The sequence below is a fragment of the Hyaena hyaena genome, unplaced genomic scaffold (assembly GCF_003009895.1).
Source record: "Hyaena hyaena isolate Hyena2069 unplaced genomic scaffold, ASM300989v1 scaffold_138, whole genome shotgun sequence".
Taxonomy (NCBI): domain Eukaryota; kingdom Metazoa; phylum Chordata; class Mammalia; order Carnivora; family Hyaenidae; genus Hyaena; species Hyaena hyaena.
The window spans coordinates 3,296,554-3,312,634 of NW_024080770.1; positions in this window are offsets into that span (position 1 = coordinate 3,296,554).

Sequence of the window (16,081 nt, forward strand, 5' to 3'; positions counted from 1 at the left end):
TCACTCACTGCCATAAATTCTGTGAGAAAGGACAGGGTGGGTGGGGTTCAGGGCTGTGACTTACAGATGTGAGTTTCTAGGTCTGAGAGTGACCTGAGTGGTCCTTCCTGCATGAAAAGGCAAAATGAGCAGAGGAGTCACAGAAATGGCCATCTGAACTGTCTTTTTTTTCTTTAATTAAAAAAATGTTTATTTTTGAAAGAGAGAGAGAGAGCAAGAGACAGAACAGGAGGGGCAGAGGAGGGGCAGAAAGAGAGGGAGACACAGAATCTGAAGCAGGCTCCAGGCTCTGAGCTATCAGCACAGAGCCCAATGAGGGGCTCGAATTCATGAACCATGAGATCATGACCTTAGCTGAAGTCTGATGCCCAATAGACTGAGCCACCCAGGTGCCCCGGACCTGTCTTCTAAGTGCAAGATTTGTGAATGAGTTATCTCCTCAGTGAGCACAGAAGATAAGCCAGCTATGATTCAATTGAAATTTCTCACCACTTGTCTGCTGTGAAGAGGGAGACATGTTTGCAGCCACCCTTTCCTTTGGCAGCTTTCAAGCATGAACCTGGGGGGTGGGACAGCATCCTTGGGGCTTTATTTGGATAACTTTAAGGAATGCCATTACTGGGGGCAGGGAGGGGGTGTGTGCCACAGACAAAGTGAAGACAGATTGGGGTCAATAAGGAATGCTCATTTCATGGTCAGAGAATGGCGTCCAATGTGATTCAGATTCTAGGCAATCTTGGAAAAACCCTATACCATCTCTTTCCCTTGGTGGGGGGCGGTCAGAGGGAATTCTGTTTGCTCACACATGGTTCCTTGCTTCTCTGTGCCCTCGATGATCCATGTTTTAGAGTGGAATTTGGAGGAGGCACTCCTCAGAAGGAGCCAGCCGGCCATGTGAGATTGTCTCTGCCATGCTTCCTGATCGGGCTCAAGGGCTTTCCCTTGACAAAGCATTGCTCGCCTGCACTGTCCTGTGCTCCCCCCAGGGATGGGGCCAGAGCTGTATCGGGAGGCTAGGACTCTCTCTCTCTCTCTGTAGTTTGTGAGTTGCCAGACAATTCTTCCTCTGTTCTTTGCATTTTTGCACATCTTGGGAGCAAAGGGACCAATGGCCTTTGTTCTTGACTCTGTCTTCTGGGATATTTGTATAGCAAACAGCCTTGCAAGATACAGGCTGTGTCTCTCTCTGGGGTGAAGGGCAGTAGCATGTATTTTTACCATCCAGTACAGTGAAGATAATGCCTCCCTCCAGGACCTAAGTCAGACAGGCTGATGGCCATTTTAAAAAGTTCAGGTTTACTAAGCTTGGATCCCCTCAGCTGTGAAGCAAACCTGCTGTGCAAGCAGCATCAGCCTGGGCCCCTCCACACTCCCCGCCTCCCCGGGACCTGGGCAGGCAAATGCCAAGCTCATGCTGCTTGCTGGACCATGTGGAGTACAGTGCTTTGTTTCTGGCCGGGAGTCTCATATCTTCTGCCCGCATCCAGAACACTGTGGCAGCCTAACTTGTTAGCATGCAAGTAGGATAAGACCAGGACTACCTTCCACAGCTCTTGATAGTGGGTTTGTCACAAAAGACTAGTGACTGTGCAGGGCAAGGCTGCTCTCTCTCTCTCTCTCTCTGTCTCTCCTGGCCTCCCCCCAAACCTCCCCCATTAGGACCTTTTGTATCTCAGTGCCTTGTGAGATGGCTTCCGGTTATCTCTCCCTCTCTCCTAGGGGTGGATCTCTGGGCTCTGGTGAGCTCTGACGTCCTTGGCTCTACAAGGAGTGGTTTGCGTCAAGGCTCCTGGACCTGACTCCATCCCACTCCTGCTCTGCGGCAGCCCCCACCCCCACCCCCATCTCCCACAGGCGTGGCCTGGGCCTCTTCTCATAATCCAGGCCTCTGAGGTCCACCTGCCCACATGCCTGGCGACTTCTCTTCTTTGGAAATTTTTGTTTTGGTAGTTTTTCCTACCCTCGGGGCATGAAGAATATTCCAGAGACGCCAGTGCTGGGGGTAGACTTGCTGGAGAAACTTGTGCTAGGCATGTCTGCCGTCCTCCGTGGTCTCTTCACAGCCTGCCTTGGGCTGCAGGAATGTGAGTGCCTGTCTTTGGTGTCTACCACGGAGCCTCTGCCAGGCGGGGCCTGGGCCTGCTTGCTCTGTGCACGCCTCCTCCACCACCCGGTGCCCACCACTGTGTCTGGCACCCAACGGGGACACACAGCGGCTTAGCCGAAAGATTCAAAGCTGTTCTGGAATAGGCAGCTGGCACTGTCTCTCACTATTTCTTCTCTATCTGTACCTACATCTTCATTATTCTAAAAACAAGGTTATGCTGTAGTACCTTTCTTAATCCGCTCTTCCTGTTGAAGAATACTATTCCTATAATCATGATGAAGCAATGGGCCAAGTAGCCTTGATGGGCATGTCCAGCTGTGGGTCATGGTCATGCTGCATGTGCCCCGCCATGGGTCCGGTCATGGTCATGTTGCATAGAGCTCCGAGTCCACCTCTGTGTGGGGCATGGGGAGGAAGTGCAAGGAGCCAAATGCAGTGACTCAGCGAGGTACAAGGGGAGTGCGGCAGAGGGTTAGCAGGCTGGGGAGGTCAGGAGAGGCTTCCCAGGGAAAGGGACACCTCAGCATTTGTCTATAGCAGACTGGAAATCCCCAAATTCAGTACAGTATTTACTTCCTTAGGGAGGCAAAACTTGAGGTGGTTTTGCATAGATCTGCTTGCACCTTTCTCAGTGTCTAGGAAGATATTTTGAGTCTTCCCCTCCCCTGGGCCCTTTCTCAATCATCCCAAAGGGCAGACAATTGCATTTGCTCAGCTTTTTTTTTCCTTTTTCCACAAAGAGGCATGTATTTCACTTGTTTTAGGTGATAAAAGATTCTCCCTGTTTAATGGATGAATGGAATGAATGGATTGAAGAATGTGAAGAATTCTGGAGGCTTTCAGTCTAGACTGTTCTTGGGTCCCTCTTCGTATTCACTCATTCATTCATTCATTCAATTGACTCAGTGAGTATTACTTAATGAATCTCTACTCTGCGCTGGACTCCGGGCCAGGCCTTGTGCTGGGTGCTGGCAGATAGAGGCAAACAACATTATTGGGGGAACTTGCATGCAAACAAAGGAGACAAATAAGCAATAAATGCGAACTGTTATCATTCTCTGCAGGAGAAATGCAGGGTGCTCTGAGAGCAAATAAATGGGGGGGGGGTCTGTGTGAAGTTGGGTGGCCAGAGATGGCCTGGCTATGGGAGTGACATTCCCGCAGAGCCCTAAGGGTTGAGTGGAACTAGCTGGGTGACGAGAGGCAGAGGGGTGACGGGCAGAATAGAGTGTGCGGGGCCCTGTAGTGCAGGGACACAGTCAGAGGAGCACAGAGTGCAGGACGAGACAAAGCAAAGACAAAATGTCAAACAAACTCACAAAACGAAGAATTCCTTAATCTTAGGAGGACCCGAGAAATGGGCGATCTAGGTCTTCCTGTGGGATAGGCACGCTGAGTTTCCTGCCCTCTATCTAGACCCAAGCTGAGGCTCCCCTGGGGTGAGACCACGGAGGGCGCCAGAGCTGTGAGACAGGATGATGGAAAGTCATAGGTGGTTTTCCAGGCCCCCAGTTACGATGGACTTCTCACTCCATCACCTCTTACCCAAAATATACATTTTTGCAAATGCTTTGTCCAACTGCACTCCCTGTTCTCAGCTACCCCTGGTGGAGTCTTTGATTAAGACGGTATCTGCCTTGAAGTTAAGTCTGACTCTGGCTGCAGAGTTTAGAGGCTGAGACAACTATGACCTAAGTCAGAGGGCAGAGGCATCTGTCATACAGGTCATGGTATGTGGCATGTGGCAGCTTTCAGCGCCACGGTCGGGAGAAGCTCATTTAACATTCTCTAACATTTTCCCAAGTGAATGAGTGGTCTGTGGGTGCCACGAGAATGCTCACCTGTCAGTTGTGACAATATAACAGAGTGTACATTATTTATGCTAAAAATAGTCTGTACAAAAGATGAGGCTCCAATGGCAGGCACCAATGAAAGCCTTAGCTTCTACCAGACCCCCTTCCCTTGGAGGTGATTGACAAAGTAATTTTCTGCTGCACTTTTTTGAACCAAGAGCATATACCATGCACAACAACAGCCTCTGCAGCCTGATGAAATCACTCAGGACCCATTTCAAGGCCTCCGAGCCAGGACGGCCCATTGACGTGTCCTGTCTCTGTGGGCCCTCTTTAAGATAGCAGAGTCCAGACACCAGGGTGGCTTTGGTTCAGCACAGAGCATGGGAACCCGGTGGCCTCCAGCTCCAGGTCGATTATGACCCTCTCCTGTGCCTGGTGAGGAACAGGTCAGAGAGGACACAGACAGGGAAAGCTGGGCACCTGAGTCCCCCTTCTGCTCCCTCCGTTAGGGCCATGATCATAGTAGCTGCCATTTGTTGAGGGCCTACTCTGTGTCAGCCCTGTGCTCAGTGCTGTACCCGGATGGTCTCATGTGCAAAGCAGTAGGTACTCCTAACATCCGAGGAACTGAGGCTTCTCCAGGACTCAGATGGGAATTAGTCACTCCTGCCTCATGCGTCTCCGCGCAGGGAGCAGAGAGGTCTGGGTCTGTGACCCGTGGGCTGGAGGCCGATTTGTTGGGAACCAGAGGAGGTGGCGAGGATGGTTTCCAGGGGGAGAGGGCAAACTGAAGAGCTCCAAATGCTTCTTGCACATTTTTTAAAAGTCTGATACTTGCTTTTAAATTTAGCCACATCATCCCCAAATCCCTGCAGTGTGTTTTAGATGTAGAAAGTGGGACAGAGAAGCTTCCGTTTCAGTTACTGTGAGAGAAGACCAGCTCAGGCAAGCTGTCTTAGCCCCGGGGCTGCAAAGAATACAGAGAAGCACACAGTAGGTGCTGCATTATGTGTGGAATTAATTCGAGTCGCTAGGTAGGGCTGCATGTGTGCCCCTGGGTGTGTTTCTGAGGGTGGTGGTGGCTCTCCCATGTGCACGGGGACTGCAGAATCTCACGTGATCCTGTTAGGTGGATGCTCGTAATCCGGGACCAGCTGGCAGCCATCTTCAACAGGACCTGTCCGATTTACCCAGAGCCTATGACCGTAGATCTGAGGCCCTTGAGCTCTGGGGACAGGCCAGGAGTGCAAGGCCGGGCCAGGCTGCCTAAAGTTCTGCTCCTGCTTTGAGCGTCTGTAGTTCGGGGTCTCAAGGTCTCAGACCTGCAGTCTCTTCTTAATGTTGTTTTTGGACAAAAACGGCAGAAGCGAGGCCCGTTTGCTGGCTGTGGGGAAAACCCAGTCTGGATGTTTCCCTCTTCTCCAGGAGTGAGCTTGTTTGCCGGAGCAGGAGGGCCAGGCTGGCTTCCCTTAGAGGCCAGATCTGCCTTCGCCCTGTGCTTGTCTGCTGGCCACAGATCATGGCCTGATTGGAACTGACTTTCCCCCAGGCGCTCAGCGCAGGCCTATTAGGCTGACAGTCTGTAATGTGCTGGGAGAGGCCCCCAGTGAGAGCTGCTTCCAGGTAGGCCTCTCTCTGCCCTCTTGGGCCGTGTCACAGATGCTCCTTGCCACCTGCTTGTACTGGGCCTTGTGCCAGGCTGAGTAGGGGCTGCCTGGAGGGCTGGATGGAGGCAGAGGGCTGCCCTCGATGGCCTCAGAATCCAGAGAGGAAGCCTGTCTGGGCACAGCTGACCCTAATTCCAAGCAGGGGGCTCTTTGATGAAAGTCCTTCTGGTTATCACGGGACTGAGCGCTCTTAGCCCAGTCTACCTGGCCCAGGCTAGACTGGAGACTTCCATCAGGCCAGGAGTTCCCAGGTACCTCATGCTCACTCTGCTCAAGCTGTCAGTCGGCCTACATTAAGCACCACTGTGTGCACTCTCACCAGACCCCAGGACAAGGTGGAGATAAACGTGAGGTCAGAAGCCCTGCCTTCTAGTCCCGGCCCTGCTGTCAATCAGCTGTTTGGTCTTGATGAAGTCTTTCTGGGCCTCAAGTCCCCATCTATAAATGAGAGGACTGGACTGTAAGATTTCTATGAGTTCTTCTGTGTGTGATATTCTAGTTCTTTCTAATTCATTCTTGTCCTTTCTCCTGCTCCTGCTTCCAGAAGCCAGCATGGAATTGATCACGCTGTTGGTGCTTGATAAATGCTCACTGGCCAACATTATGCACTGCAGCCCAGAGCTCTGAGTGCAGTGGTCCTTCAGCCTTACTTTCTGCCTCCTCCAGATCCAGGACTGTAGGGCACACCTCTGCCCTGCTAGAAAACAGACCATGCCAGCTTAGGGGCTCTCCATTACTCACTTAAAGATGCCTACTCTGTCTATAGGTCTGGGCTGGTTGGGCTGTGGATGCAGAGATGAAAGAGGCACCCACCATTTGCTATCCTCGGGCACCCCAGGAGGAAGGCCCGGCTCTTGGTTCCGTGAGCACTCTTGTCATAGACACTGGTAGCATCACACTCGGTTTAGGGGACATTTGTATCCTGGGGTATCCCGATAGTGCTCTATCTTCCAGAGCATATATTCAAGGTCTTTGCTAGGCTTTCAGGCAGCAGTAGGTAATTGCATAGACTCCTGGTACTTAAAACAACATCAGCATCACGTGGGCGCTTGCTAGAAATGCAGGATCTCCACCCCCATTGCAGACCTACCTAATCAGAATATGCATTTTAACAAGATCTCTGGGGATTTGGGATCCACAGTAAAGTCTGGGATGGCCTGGCATAGACCGTTCTTTCCAGGCATGGTGCTCAGGGCCCCAGTAGCCCCTCCATAGCTTTTCAGGTGGCAGGCCTACAGATGAGGGACTCATGTCACCGACTCTTCTTAGAGTAGCAGGGCGGGGCGTTGACTCCCTCTGGGTCTGTCTTTGCTGAGCACGGCTCACACAGAACCACCCCCTCATTGGGCCCTCACACTCACTTATTTGCAGAAAGGCTTCCAAGATTTCAAATCGAACAAATTAAAACATCTCTTAGGAAAAAACAATTCCTTAGACTGCCTGAAAAAATTCAGTTCAGCCTTTTCCTTATACACGCGTGTGCACACATGCGTGCACACACACACACAGAAATCAGAAAGCCTTAAAAAAAGACATTGTCTATATTATGAGTTCTTAACCAGGGTCTGTGGTTAGGGTTTCCAGGGGAGTCTATGAGCCACTGATTTAATATATGGAATATGTGTTTATGTGCATTTTCCTACTAAGAGAGGGTCCATGTTTTTTCAGATCCTTGAAGGAGTCCATGACCTAAAAAAGTCAAAGAATGCTTGGTCTCAGTCCAAGTCTGTTTCTTGGGATTTATTTAACACCTTGCTGTTAGAGACAAGACAGGGACCAACTGAAGGTCTTTATGAAAACAATGTCTATGCTGCCAGCTAGGCATGACTTCTCTTCTCTCCCTGCTCCTCCAAACTTCTCTTTGTTCTTCTTATTATCTCTATCAAGGGCTATTTTCAGTGCTGATTGGAAACGGTGAGTGGGTCTGGCGGCACAGCAACAGGAGAGCAGGTTTGCTGGAAAAAGCACGGGCTCTAGTTGAGAGCAAAGGCAATTAGCCCTCGGAATTGGCCCATATTCCTTCCTTTCCTTCCTTTTTCTTTTTTTTTTAAACAAGTGAACCAGTGAAGCCATTTCCAGAGAATGGCCAAGAGCAGATTCAGGCCTGCAATTTCCTCATCCCTGCCCAGCTGGGTGTTTTAGGGCAGGCGCCATGTCACCATGCTCTGGACCGGTCTGGGCGTTCTGGTCTCAGGGTCTGATTCTCTCTTCAGCCTCCAAGGGCTTTGCTGTGCTGTGGGTGGGGGACACTTCTGGGGAAGTCCATCCCCCTGTGGCTGTGTGGCCAGCACCCCTGGGGGGAAGTGAGCCACCACTCTTAACACTGTTTGCCCCCAGCCCTCCTGCTCCTTTAACTCATGTGGCTGCAGAAAGGACACTTTGGACACTGACACCTGCAGCCAGAAACATTTCTAAGGGTCCCCAGCCTGGTTCTTCCTTCCAAGGTCCCGACTCTGTGCTGGTCTAACCTCTTGTTTTTGGGTGCAGAGGGCCGGGGCCTTGCTCTTGAAGACAGAAGTGGAGCATTCTGGATTTGTGGCATGGCTCTCTTGAGAATGTGACACTCATTTCTCCCCACCTGTCTCATCTCTTCAAATCTTCCTGGCCACTTCCAATAATCACCCCCTTAACCCAACCCCCAGTGTCCTGTTACATCTTGCCCATTTCAAGGGGAAGCTCAGTCAACACAGAGTCTTTGCTTCAGCCAATCAGCTTTACTTACTAACCCCCAGGCACACCTGTGATCCCTATGTCTGCATCTTGGCCAACATATTTACCACCTTCCTGACCTTTCTACTCAAATTCCATCCCTTCTGCATCCCACTTTCCCCAGCAACAATAGCATTTCCCATCTGGAATGTATTTGCCCAACCTCCCATCAAGACCAGATTCTCTTTCACTTGTTTGAAGACCTTTCAGCCTCTGTGCCTCTCTTTGGGAGGGGACTCACTTACTCCACACAGCCTGTTCCCACATTGGGTGATTAACCAGTCTTCTTCATGCTGAGTTGAGGTCCGCCTAGGCATCTTCTCCGCACTGGTACCTATCCTCTTAGGCTGTGTGGTGGGTAGAGGCAGAGGCTTTGACATACATAGAGTGTGGACATTGAATTTCAGCTGTCTTATTTACTTGCTGTGTGACCTCAGGAATGTCACTTAACTTCCCAAGCATGACTTTTCTCATTGCGAATGAGGCTAATAATAATACCTATTTCAGGAGGTAGTTGTGAAGACACGGAATGTCTCTGAGACACAGAGTGGGTGTGCATTCCGGGAATAGTAGCTCTTGTTGCAGTTTTACTTTCTTCCCTTAAATGTCTCGTTTGGCCTTAAGTTGCTCTGATTTCACCTCATTTTTCAGGTGTGTGTCTGATCTGCTCAACTAGACTGAGCCCCTGGAGGGTAGGGTGGCATCTTCATCACTATCCCCATGCCACTGTGTTGACAGGGTGGGCGCACCATAAATGCTTGTCAGTGGGTGGTTGACAGATTCAAACCAACAAGACAATATTTGTTCTGTTGGTATTTGAATTAAAGAAAACTTGCAGACACTTGGGATTCAATGTTGACTAACCAAGCCTGGTGGGATTGCACTGAATGGGGTAGCGATGATTTCCCAAATCAACTCTTAACTCTCTGCCTGGATCTGAAAGGGCACAAAAGTAGAGCTGAAGGGGTGCCTGGCTGGCTCAGTCAGTAGACTTGCAACTCCTGATCTTGGGGTCATGAGTTTGAGCCCCATGTTGGGTATAGAGCTTACTTAAAAAGAAATCATTGTGTGAAAATAGAGCTCAGTCCCCCGAAGGAGGTGGGGACACTCCAAGCACTGTCCTAAACAGCACTGCATCCCAAACTGTGGCATCCATCTGTGGGTAGCCTGGCATCAGGTGATGGCACTGCCAGTCCAAGACCAGGGAGGACTTTGGGGTGTAGCCAGCCCTTCCCTGCCTTGGGGATGGGATGGGAGGTACGGGGAGTTCTGGGGAGGAAATGCTGTGGGCAGGGTCAGTGGACAGCACAGCTGACAGCAGCACCACCAGGCCACGTGGGTGCTTGTCAGAAGCAGCAGGTATAAGGAGCCAAGGGCCCGATCAGTGGTTGAGGCTACCTGCCTCTGGCTCCTCCATATATGGCATCATGCCCACCATGGAGCATCTCAAAGGCACCTCCCTGGGCTGCTGAGACACATGTAAAACCAAGCTCTGGTGGGAACCTGCCTGGACCACTGTTTTTGCTCCTTAGGTCTCCTGGTGCCTGTTTTTCTCTGGGCCCTGGGCTGGCTCTAGCACTTGTGATGCCTGTGAGATCCTTACAGGCACTGTGGCTTATTAGCGTCTGAACCTCTGGGAGTGCACTTCCCGAGGGAGAGGAGGCTGTGGTTTTACTTCCATGCGATCAAGGCAGACCGTGGGGAGGAAGAAAGTATGGGGATTAAGGACTGGCTGCTTTAATGAAGAGAACGGATCATTCATAGCTTACGTGCCACCCAGGCTTCTTGCAGCGAGTAGGTTTGTATGCGATGAAAACATTTCCTTTTATTTTTTATTTATTGTAAGGGAAATTGTATCAGCGGAACATTAGGACTGGAGAGTGAAATGCAGAAGGCAGCACTCACAGCAAGGCACAACCTTGAGCAAGCCCACTCACAAGCCAAGGAGGGAAGCAGCTCATTAGAATGTGGCTCACCCTGGGTCCCTGCACGCGAGGTCTCCGTTCCTCTTGTTCCTCTTGTTCCTCTCGCGGGACTGCCCGAAAGGAAAGGGACATAGAGCTCAAATTGGGCAGTGGTTCTGGGAACCAGTCATGTTCACTACTCTCCCCTATTACCTGCCTGCCTGGGAAACGCTTGTTCCCCTGGGCAGATATGTCAGCCTGGCCTTTGTGGTGGGAGGTTGGAGAAGGCCCTTGTGCACATCAGATACAGGGCACTGGCCAAGGGGCTGGGAACCCCAGCCAGAGGGGCAACCTGGGCCCCAGCCGGTTTCTGCACTCGGATCCTCGCTTTGACCCCAGTAGCTCATCTAGTGTCCAGGGAAGCTTGTTACGATGAGCGAAAGATCAGAGAGGGCCTGAAACAATGGGAGATCGTTGTTCAGGATGAGGAGCCTTGACACTGCAACAGCTCATGCTGAACGGACCAGGTGGGGAGGACCTGGCGGACAGAGCCTCTGGAGTCTCTACCAGGGAGGAGAGGGCAGGAAGGATGGTGAGGCCTGGCAGGTTGTGCCTCCACTCTTTCTTTATCCACCCCCGAGTGGAGAATACTCCAAGGAGCTCTCAGGGAGTGTGGGAAGGGCTCTGGGGCTCTGAGTTTTGCTGCTTCAGGAGAGCCACTCGGGAGAGCAACAGACTGTGCACAAGGGATCATTGGGAAACAGATGTTTATTGTGTTAAACCACTGGAGTTCGGGATTGTTTGTTACAACAGTTCATGTGTCGTGGCTGATACAATGCTTAACTCTGCTTCGGACTTCAGAGTGTTAGCCCAGCGCTGTAGACACACTCATTTAACAAGCACTGTGAGTGCCAGTCATGTGTTAAGCAGTGGAGGGGGAGCTGATGAGCCTAAGCAGACAGCGATAGGGAGGACTTCCAAGTAATGAGAGAGGGTCATCAGGATAGGGGCAAAGTCCCACCAAGCTGGGAAGCGCACACTGGCCTGGGTTCCAGGGAAAAGACATTGACATTGGTTTGTTCAGCTCCAGGTCTGTGCCTGCCTGTGGTGGGTGGCAAGGGCTGGGCAGTGTGATTAGTCTGGCCATCAGATTTCAGGCTTTATCTGGTGTCTTTGGAAGATGTCACATGCCACAATCAGCAGGTTACCTAGCATCTGGGGCCTGGGTCACCCTTAGAACCACTCAAGAGAAAGGAGGACAGTGTTCCCCGGGTTTTGAATGACAAATACACTCTGTTCACTCCCTGGCTTTACGTGGGCCAAGAGAAGTGTGCTTTTAGGAAAGAGATAATATGATGCCATCAGCACATTCATCTGGAAGTGCTGAGGGCAGGCCAGGGGAGGGTTTTCAGTGGTCGACCAGGTGCCCCGTTCAAAGTGGTGCTGGCTGCAGGCCGCAGAGGCACTGGCACAGCCCCACCCCCACCCCTAGCCGAGCTTCCCACCAGCTTCTTCCAGGGCCACCCCGGGTGTGGCAGCACATACATCTTTAATTTTTTCAATTAACGACAATAGAGAACAAATGGAGTGGAGTTTTAATTATTCATAATTCATTTAGGAATAAAATCTTTGTAAACTAAAGGAAGGGAAGGGACATATTACCTGTTCTTTAAAAAAAGCTGTGAAAGAGGAGAGAAAATCACCTTGTGGAGATGCTTTTTCTAACACTCTCCCTTTGGTCTGTGAAGTTAAAGACAGGAGAGGTAAGTGGGAAAGAAGCACCTTTGGTGCTGGATGGCCAGAGGCTGCCTTTCAACCCCACCCTGGCCTGGACACTGAGAGCCAATTGCTATCCTTCCTGTTCATGTGAACTGTCCCTGCCAAAAGGCCTGAAATGACCAGGGCCACAGGTACAAAGTCATTGGAGACCCTGTATAGTGACAGGTACTGAGAGAGCACCTTCAAGATTTGCACATGCAGTGGATTCCAAAGGGACACTTACAGGACCCTTGCCTGCCCAAAACCCAATAAACACGTGCCTCTATACATACACGTACATCTACACATCACATGCAGACACATTCACCCACATATGGCAGCCATGTTCCCTCAGTTGGGAATCATTGACTGGGCTGCTTTGGGTTGCGGAGATGGTAGAGGGGGTGGAGGAGATTGAAAAGGTAGTTAAGGACAGAGAACTGTCTTAGATTCCTAAACTGTGTGGAGAAAGGGGTCAGTCCTGCCATAGACAGGCCTCCCACACTGTTCTGCTCCAGCCTTTTCCTTCTAGAAAACCAGCCAGACTTGGAGGCTGGCCACTGCCACAACACAAAGATGACATGGCAAAGGACATAATAGATATAAAGACTGAGATTCATAGTTGTCTGAGCCCAAAAACAGGGATATTGTTTTTGTAAAGTGCAAGACAAAGGTTCAGAAGCTGAGTCACAGCCCCCAGAAGGCACCTCAGAGACAGACCCTCCCAGTCAGGCTAGGTGCAGGCCAGGGCACAGAAATGCTGTCACAGAGACATGGTCACCAATACCCCTGTGGTTGCAAGCATAGACTCCCTCGTCAGACAGACAGACATAGTCATAAACATGTGACAGGGAGAAGGAGACAGAACCCCAGATGCCTGGTCACAGAGACCCTGGAACAGCAATAGGCAACAGACACAATGACTAGAACTGATACAGGCCGAGGAGCAGATGAAGACTGTTGTGGTGAACTGTGCAGGGAACAGAGTTTTCTCAGTTGCCCCTGCACTGTCACCTCAGCCCAAAGCTGAGGAAGAGGGGCCGAGGACCCCACACTCTAAAGAACAATAGGGGCCAGGTATCTCTCCAACAAACTGTGACCCTGGCAGTCAGCAGCCTCACTTAACCCTGTCTCAGCTTCCTTTTCCATAAACACATCCAGTTAAGGAGAGGTGGGCCTTGTTCAAGTTGACAATTGTGGAGGATCCATGGTGAGCAGATTTTACTACTTTCCCCTGACCTCTGAGAGGTCTCCATAGGGTGGCTTCGGGTTGCTGGTGTCTTGGTCCCCCATGGTCAGGACTGCAGAGGGAATGAGAGCGATCGAGGGAGAATTTGATCCATGATCCTTGGGGTTTCAGGGTCTACCTGACCATAGGGGTTGGTTCTTGCTTGTCTTCTGGAGATTTCTGAAGCTGGGAGTTAAAAGGAAGGGCTGAGAACAGGGGGCTATTGCCTTGGGTCTTCTAATGACAGGAAAAGAGGCCTCAGTGACTCCTGTGACTCTCTGGACAGGAGCATGGAGGATTAGAACACAAGACCCCAGAGCTGCCCATGTGGCTCAGTGATGGCCCCTGAGGAGGAGCTGGGCTGTGGGCTACTGATGGGGCCAAAGGAAGCTCCAGGGAAGCCATGGGCACCATATGCCCAATGCACAATAAAGCTAAAACCAGTAGCCAATGAACCCAGATGGAGCTGGGGCAAGATCAGGGATACCTCTTCACTGTCACAGGTGACCAGTCATGATGGAAGACACCTGACATCTCTCCCACCCCCCTCCCTGACTTCTGTTTCCAGAAGAGAGCTGAGAAAGACAGGCCAGTGTCCCTTCTCCCCACCAGGCAGCCTACCTACTCTGGGTTGAAATCAGTTGTACCCTGTGGGCTGGACTAGACCTCCAATAACTGAGAGCGACCAGAGACCAGTGAGATCTGCTTGGGATGTCATTAAATGACAGCATGGTTGAAGTTAGCAATGGAAAAAATTCAGTACTTTCAGGATTTTACATCACCGAATTGAGACTGCTCAATAAACTATGTACAGACCAGCTGGAATGCCTTTGGTATAGCCATGCTGTTCACAGTGGGCATCTGTTCTCATTGGCTGGTTCTGAACCAGTAGTTAAATATTCTGAACGTCACCCCCAACAGATAGGTATAATCACAATGGTGGGAAACACTGACCAAGACAGTTACAATCAGAAATGACCACATGTATAATCAATCATAATTTTAGGAATAGACAATAATTAGGCACAGACACAGCTCTGGACCTGGAAAGTTATGGGAAGCATCACACATTTGGTCAGTCTAGGATAGTTCTGGCTCAAACCCAGAGGTGTGAAGCAGAAAGGCATGGGCCAGGGCACAGACTGGGACATGGACAGGGTGCACAGACAGGTCCCACAATCATGGCAGAACAGCATGAACATAAACTCAGATGAGAACCCACACAGGCACAGACTGGCTCAGACACAGAAACCAAATGTCCTAGACCTTCTCTGCCTGATGCTTTTGGGAGATGGTATTTCAGAGGGATGATTTTTTTTTTTTTTTTTTTAATTCTGGGGAATAACAAAGGAAACTCAGCACTTCAAAGATATTCCTTTTGTTCCTAGCTCCCTGGCTTTACGCCTTTCCTGGGAGGTCATCATGTTTATTCCAGCAGGTATGGCCTGGAGATTTTAGAGACACATAGTCATGGGTAGTAGGCACTCTGAGGGGCAGCGAGCCAAGGTAAGATGTGGGAGAGGAATTCAGTCTGTGGGGATCTTCACTCATGGATGTGTCAACAGGCTCCTGGTGAGTGGGCAGTGGAGGGCTCTCAGACAGAGAGCCACCATACTTAACTGGCTTTCTCTAAGGAGATCCCATCCCTGGCTTTGCTTTCTCTGGGAACAGTGTCCTGAAGTGATGTCAGGGCTCACCCAAGCCATGTGTTTGTCAACAGCAGTGTGTGGAGGAGTTCTTTCAATGAAGATATTAATAGAGATGAGTCAAGAAGAGTGTAAGGACAGGACCTAGAAATGGTTACCAGACAGGAAATACAAGCATGATTAATACAACAAATGATAACACATTAGGTTTGATTACTAATTCTAATTCCAATTCCTTCTCTGCTCTGGTCCAGTTAACATTCTTCATTCTTCCAGAGTGTTTTGTGCTGTTCTCATCTGATCAGCTCTGGATTTTAGAGTTTTGACCTGGAGAAAATTCTCTGTCCCTGCTTTTGCACTTTCTCAGAGGTCCTTTATGAACTAAATCTTTGTTGTTATATTGCTGAGGAGCTGTGCATCTCTTGGGTCCCCTCTGTACATGGCTGTGACCTGCCCTCTTTGGTACCAGACAGTGGCTTCTCTGCCTGTTGGCTCAATATTGCAATGCCTCACAACTACCTAAAGGCTCTGTACTCATTGGATGAATGACCCCACCTTCTGATTGAGGTCCAAGTTTACTATATATTCCTCCTTCGGCAGCCATAATTGTGATATCAATTCTCGTGTACACTAGTGAAGATCTTCATTAGCACGAAACACACAAGGGGTTCCAGTTCAACCATTTTACTTCCAATAATATCTGGACTGCATGTCCACTGGGGTTATTTGTGGATCTGTGACCCCAGCTTCTCAGACACTTCACTATGTGCCCTTAGGTCATGGCCATGGCTTGCAGTGAAGTTCAGAGAAGTGTGTGGAAATCTCAGATTCTCTGGGATGTTGGTTAGCTCCTACTGATTTGCTAGGGATCCCCAGAGGACACTCTTCTCTCTCCAAGCTGGTTTTGTAAGTCAAAATGATGCTCTTTGAATCAAAAGTTATTCTAAGGAACCTGAGAAACATTTATCCAGGACAGATGTGTCTGTATGTTTCTGAATGTTGGTGAGTCTGTGAATGCCCTTGAGGTCCAAGGCTGCCATTGAAGGTGTGGCTGGGCACTGGAGATAGCCTCAGGCATTTAAGGTTCTCCTTAGAGAGAAGCCTTTGGTTGTGGCTGAGATCACCAAAGCCTTGCCATCATTACCTGTGAACTGTGTCTGTGCATCGGTGGCAGGACTGAAAGATATACATTGGATAACAAAAATGGGGAAATACAAAACCTGAAGCACCTGGGTTATGTGTTAGCCTTTGGCATTTCCTCCCCCG